Raw genomic sequence first — 7,523 nt, forward strand, 5'->3', positions numbered from 1 at the left:
ATATATTTTATTTTCGTTTAAATGCAACTCATTTCGATGAACAAGACTTTTCTACACTCTATTAATTAAAAACTGACATTCCACCAAAAAAACAATTAATTTTTTTTTTTAAATTTTCCATTTTTATCATGGCCTGCTCCGCCACGGAGAACACTGATGGTGGCCACTGTCAATCGAAATAAATTTCGAATGTTGTTAACCCCGCTGCGCCACACGTCCTCTTTAACCTGGTCCTGGAGAAAGTGATCCGCGATGCTGAGGTAAATGCAAGAGGTAGGATCCTCTTTAAGTTCACCCAACTACTGGCCTATGCTGACGATGACGACATCTTGGGAAGAACGACCCAAGTCGTACAAACTGCCTTCATCTAGATCGAGCAGATGGCGCAAGATCTTAGGCTGCATATCAATGACGGCAAGACAAAATATATGGTGGCAACATCAGTACCAAAAACTACCCAATCAGCAACATCAAACTGCACTGGTCAAACGGGAAGAATAAAGATAGGAGACTACGTCTTTGAGACCGTTGATAATTTCTCTTATCTAGGGTCGAAAATCACAACCGCTAACAGCTGTGACGATGAAATCCGCGAACGGTTGTTGACAGCCAACAGAGCCTATTTCAACTTACAAAAACTGTTCCGCTCGAAACGTCTCACCATAGGGTCGAAGCTCTTACTGTACAAAACAATGATCTTGACAGTCCTCATGTATTCCTCGGAGATGATAAGATGTGTCAAAATTTGATATAATCCGAAACATAACCAAGAAAGCTATAGTGGTTAAAGTGACGCTACCTTTGCAATCGTGAAAAAATGGAGCAAAACGAGTTTCGTGTGTTGATAAAACATTGTTTTCTAATGGGGAAAAAACACTGTTCAAGCTCAACAATGGCTTGAAAAACGTTATCCGGACTCTACTCCGTCGAAAACAACCATTTGTCGGTGGTATGCTGACTTGAAACGCGGTCGTGCTGATACAAATGATGCGGAACGTTCGGTTCGGCGAAATGAGGGAGTAATTCCCGAAAACACCCAGCAAGTATTGAAAATCGTGATGGGTGACCGCAAAATGAAAGTGCGCGAGATAGCTAAGATGGTGAACATATCAACTGGTAGTGCATTTACTATTTTGCACCAAAAATTGCCTATGAAAAAGGTTTTTTCCAAATGGCTGCCGCGTTTGCTCACAATGAAACAAAAGCAACAACGTATCGATGATTCGGAGAGCTGTTTGGCACTGTTTACTCGCAATAAACAGGATTTTTTCCGTCGATATGTGACAGTGGACGAAGCATGGATTCACCATTTCACTCCGGAGTCAAGTCGGCAGTCAGCTGAATGGCGTACGACCGGTGAAAGCCGCCCGAAGCGTCCAAAAACACAACAGTCGGCCGGCAAAATGATGGTGTCCGTATTCTGGGATGCGAATGGTATAATTTTCATTGACTACCTCGAAAAAGGAAAAACCATCAATAGCGACTACTACATGGTGTTATTGGATCGTTTGAAGGCCGAAATAGCGAAAAAACGCCCACACATGAAGAAGAAAAAAGTCATCTTTCATCAAGACAACGCACCGGGCCACAAGTCAATCAAAACGATGACCAAATTCAACGAATTAGGCTTCCAACTGCTTCCTCATCCTCCGTGCTCGCCGGATCTGGCCCCCAGCGACTGCTGGCTCTTTGCGGAACTCAAAAAGATGCTCCAGGGAAAAAGATTTGGCTCAAATGAGGAGGTGATCGCTGCTACTGAGGCTCATTTTGAGTCAAAAGACAAATCGTTCTACAAACATGGCATTGAAAAGTTAGAGAAGCGTTGGAATGATTGTATAACCCTTGAAGGAGATTATGTTGATGAATAATAAAGAATTTTGCTGATAAAATGTTGTTTTCATAGTTAGTCCCGGGACTTATTGAACGATGTGTTATATGGTAGAAAAAGAAGACGAGGCAGACCCTGTCTAAAATGGAGCGATGGCATAGGTCAGGACGTCAGACAGCTTTTAGGAATATCGAATTGGTGGACCTTGGCGCAAAACCGGGATGTTTGGAGTTCCTTATTAAGGCAATATTGTGTCCGGATAGCTGAGTGGTTAGAGCGCAAGGCTGTCGTACGGAAGGTCGCGGTTCAAATCTCACTGGTGGCAGTGGAATTTGTATCGTGATTTGACGTCGGACACCAGTCGACTCAGCTGTCAATGAGTACCTAACTCAAATCGGGGTAATAATCTCGGTCGAGCGCAATGCTGACCACATTGCCTCCTACAGGCTATTCTGTAGTGTACCGTTGCGGTCTTGAATGAAGTGCTCTACCACACTTCAAGGCCCTGATCCAACATGGATTATTGCGCCAACGATTATTATTATTATAAAAATTTATTTCTCATACTTCTATGGGCCAAAACCATATGATTCAAAATTGTATGTAAATATAGTTATACGTTTAGTAAAAAAAAATATTATTCATAAATCACATTTGTGAATCCGAAATGAACAAGCACCATTAAGTATCACCTCGCGGGGAGTCTCACACAAAGAGCCGGTCTTATCACAAGCACAAATCCCATCATGAACTCATTTATCCGGTAGGAATTTGAAATTATAAATATACCTATGTGAATAATAATCTTTTCAAAGGTTACTGTGATTACCAAACATAAAAAATGCAAGCTCAGTTGACTTGCATCATTATCAGCTCAAATTTAGCAAGCCCCCCAAGTACAAACAAGTACAAAGTTTGTCACACTGATATTGATGAGTGCTTAAATCACTTTTGACAGATTTGTGGTGGAGGCATTTTTTATGTTGAAAGATAATTCTATATTGAAAACAAAGTCGTAGATTTATTGGTTATCAAGATGAATTCCTCCTGCAAAGTTGAACGTCATGCCTCAACTTGTTCATTATTTGCTTTGGACTTTTACCGAGGAATTAAAGTCTTAAGTATAATACACGTGAATTTTCGTTCATTTTTTATTAGGGCCAACTAAAAATACGCATTTATAGATTATATATACCAGCATCCACTATAAAAGCGATAACTTAGCAAAGGCGAATAAGTAAATTACAATTTTAGGTGATGTATGAAAAGTTTAAATTTCTACTGAAAACAGCATCCAAGTCTTCCTCGCGGTCGCATCGATGTTTCACAAATCCTCCAAATACCAGTCCCAGGATATGAAAATTATTGATAACTCTTTGGACAGCATTGACCATTAATGAAACAGAAACGCTCAATACTAATGCCTGCAACGAATTAAAAAAACCGTCCGAATTTGATGAATGACAACATATTGGTTGGGGAAGGGAGGACTGCTTATATCCGGTGTTATAAGTTTCCAGTATATTCCCGTAAAACGTCTTAGTATCGGCGGCAATTTTCGCACGCGAGGGAAGCACTTCTTGAATGTTACCCACAGTAGAGTTTTTCGGAAGTGGGAAAGTATTTTCCGGACGAATAAGGGGTAGCGGCTGGAGAGTCAAAATTAGACGATCTTTCGTTTCATTCCTGTCACCAAACACAAACTGAATGCAAGTTGTAACTAATATAATTAGAAGCAGGTAACGTTGCGCAAAGTGAACAAACATATCTTATAATTCCTTTCCGTTTTAAAATCAAAACTAGTATTGGAAAAGACATTCTCTACTTTTATATATTTATGCAAATACAAATAAAGTGCCAAGACGCAAACCAATTACTAAAGTCGGTGAAAACATCACTATTTCTATTTGCAAATATTTACTAAAGAAAAATCTAATTGCAATCTTCCTCATGCTCTGATGAACCTTTTACAAAAGTATCTTCGCATTCATATTCAAAGAAATCGAGAACAATTGGTTTCATATAATACGTCTAACCGGTTGGATTTTTTAATATCTGGAAAGCCGTTCATGCATATGTATGTACTGAGATTTGGTATGCACCTGAACTAAAAGATGGCGAAACTAATTAGAAAGCATTAAGTTTATTTGCTCCATTTTATTGGAATTTAAAGTTTATAAGAGACAACATAAATTTAGAAAATATTTTTCTTGCACTTTGGGAGTAAGTAGCGAGGTTACTCCCGTATAATGGAATCTTCCTTCGTGGCGAATCTTATTCTAGAATATACTAATGAGTTATGAGCCCACTTACAAGTATACAATTAGTTAGGCTACTACAATCTTCTTCTTAAGGAATTAATTTAAGTTTGGTTAAGAGGTCCCCTGTAAAATTGAAACAATAAGACGAATTTTTCTTTTCGCTAGTGTTTTTATTTTAAGTTCGAATATTTCGGAAATAGCTTGTGCCCTTCTTCGGTGCCATACATCTGTTCGCAATCGTTTTCTCTTATATCTTATGTACTAATCTACTGCAACTAATCCTGCTTACAAAACTATTCTACTCAGGACCGTAGAAAAAAATACGGGCCCGAGATGAAAATTATACCGGTCCCTTTATTATCCTCCAAATTTCTTTGATTTCTCGAGCCAATGGCTCAGAGTTCACCTTCTTCTCCACGTATTTCCGTTCAATGTTGCTATTATGGGGAATAGCAACATCAATAATATACGCGGAGCGACCTGTCTTGTCAACTAACAGTACGTCAGACTTGTTGTGTAGAGTATGGCGAACAGTCAGAACTTGCCGGTCCCAATACATGCTGTAAACAGAACTATCAAGTACTGCTTGCGGCTCATATCGATAAACCAGACATGTTCCCGTGATGAGCCCATGCTTGTATGCAAGATTTTGATGGATCACCTTACATACAGCATTATTTCCAGTGACATAACAATGCAACCAAAAGTGAGATGGTCCAACATCTTTAACGTCGAACTACGCATCTGCACCACCCGTTCTTTCATGATGAATTTTTTATAAGGTCGAATGGCGACCACGCCGTCCTGAATGGCACACAACCCCTCCGTCTCAGCAAAGAGCTCCCCAGCAAACAGCCATCTATTCGACAAATGCAAACCGACAAATAGCTACCAAAAACAATTCACGTGTTGGCCGTACATTGCTTTCAACTTCTATTCATCGATCCGCTCTTGGTCCGTCTTCACCGCACTCAGAGGATTGAAAGATCGAGAGAGAGGATTGAAAGATCGAAGAGTTAGGCGGAATCAACCCATAGTCTGCCTTACAGACGCCCGCATACAAGGACTTACAGGATTTTATAATGGATTATTTTCGCTCTCAGCCCCGCGAATTTATTATTATTATTTTCACATAAGTGCAATTCAACATCATAAATATGTTTTTCCATTCTTTTCCGCTATCGTTGCTTAGCGAGGGTTGGATATATCATTATGTGTGATGATTTACAATATTAGGTGCAGTATGGAACCTCCGTGAATGCAATGTACTCCTTGAGTTCATCATCCGTATCATAAAAAATCCGTCTTTCCTCCGAGAAGCTGCCAATTTTTCTTTCGAGCCCAAAGCTTTGTTTTCCCACATTCAGTAGATTTTCTCTGACTACAGCAAGTACTACTCTTATCTCCCAAGTGTCTTACAACAATCACGATCCCACTCTATTGACGCGATAATTCCTGAATGATGATGAAATGAGCACACAACCCCTTAGAGACCCAATAAAACATATTTTCGCCTCTGAGCGAAGTTCTTTCAAGAGTCTCTTTTGATTCGGTAACAAACTAACTTAGACTTCAAGCCTATAAGTCTTGTTCTTTCGTTATTAACAATTTTTACCTCTGAAAAATTGTTCGGCTTAATGCCGGCCTGAACGTAAATTAGAACAATTCACTATTCCGTCACGAGTTAATTTTTCTGCTAGGGAGTGTGCGTTATCTCAAGATTGAGTTACGTCTTGTTCTATAGAAAGCCCTCTATGCAGGTACCTGATTTAGTCAGACCTCTGCAAAAGTTTCCTGGACCATCCCTTTGCCGGTATCGCGCAAGGTTCCTTCCCTTGCTGACATGTGAAGATAATCCTCATTAAAATTCTCTGAAATGTTATACAACAGCGCAGCACTAGCGAATATCTGTCCCACAACAGAGTCAGGCTCTCCTTTTCGGTACGCATTTATACCACTTTCTTTCGACAGCTCCATGTCCAACGATGTAAAACGTAATAATAAACTATCTTTCCTTGAGCCTATGCTGGAGATAAACAATTATGGTCGCCAGAAAGTAGGCTTCCGAAGCCTTCAGGACGAAAGTGACATCTATACACATATATACCGCCTAATATAGCACACACAACACAAAGACGTTCGTTACGATCTCATATGGTTTGCCCATCGGACGAGCACGTTACGGCTCCATCAGTATAATCCATATATCGTTATAAAAATTCCTGTAGGACAGATTTTGTAAGTGGGCTAGGAATGCAAATCCTGAACGTCCTTTCAGCAGCCAAATTAATTGTATTTCTCGGTTACAGTTAACACCTATTTTAGTTCTGGATATTTGGCACTAGCAGCAATGCTGCTATTATGCAAACCGTTCTTTCCGCCACTCAACATGGATCTGACATTGAGTTGTTTTTTGGGTCTGTTGGTTATGATCCACCAACCTAAGATTGGTCTAAACATCGAAGTTGATGGGGAGCGACCAAAAGGTGGTTAAAACCATGGTGGCTTCATACGATAGATGGTGATTTGAAGGCCTCACAGTTACATCCAGAGAAAACCTTTGATAAAATGAAATGGCACAACCGATCACAATGAGCCGATTCCTCTTGTAAACAGCATAAAGGCTAAAGAAAAGAGAAAGACTCCAACAGAGTTCCCTCGTTTTCTCGACAAGATAAACATCAAAGTATATAGCTAAGGTTTCATTCTACTGGCTTGTTGGAAAAACTTCCGCGGCCGGTGCGGTTGCTCCTTGTACTTCTCGAGTACACCGACTGGTTTGTTCTCCCACGCTTCCTTTTTCTGTCTATGTCTTTGCTTCTCCACTCGATGGCATCCGTAATAGGTCTCCATCATGCGTACGTTTTTTGAGATTACAGCATTGCCCAGTATGAAGCATTCTTCCGTTCTGTTGATAGCTTATATTCATAGTCCAGCTGCCCAGATAACGCTTTCTACTCCAGAGCTTTCCGGTAGTAATGTCGGTCACTTTCCATGTGCTACTCCTTAGATAATTGCATCAGCGAACGCTGTTAGGACGTCGAGCGATATCAAGTTCTGTGCCTCCCAAGGTTTTCTAAATATATAAATTGAGCGACCCCTTTAAGGTTTTGTCCATTAATGCAAGAGATTGATAACCTACCAGATCGAAAACCTTGATTTTGTTAGGGTTTATATTTTCGCCCCTTCCCTCAAATCCAAAATCATTTAACCAAGATCTATGATTCCGTCAGAGAACAAATAGATGTCATCAGCATAATCGAGATGTTTGAGGAAAGATACCATAATCCATTGAAGGTCTCCACGGCTCCACCGATGACTGGATACAACTAGGACAAGAAGTTCATATCCACATGTTGCATACAACTAGGACAAGAAGTTCATATCCACATATTGCAATGACTTATCATATCAAGGTAGAACTTCATCGGATG

The sequence above is a fragment of the Hermetia illucens genome, chromosome 2, assembly GCF_905115235.1.
Source record: "Hermetia illucens chromosome 2, iHerIll2.2.curated.20191125, whole genome shotgun sequence".
In the NCBI taxonomy this organism is placed as follows: Eukaryota; Metazoa; Arthropoda; class Insecta; order Diptera; family Stratiomyidae; genus Hermetia; species Hermetia illucens.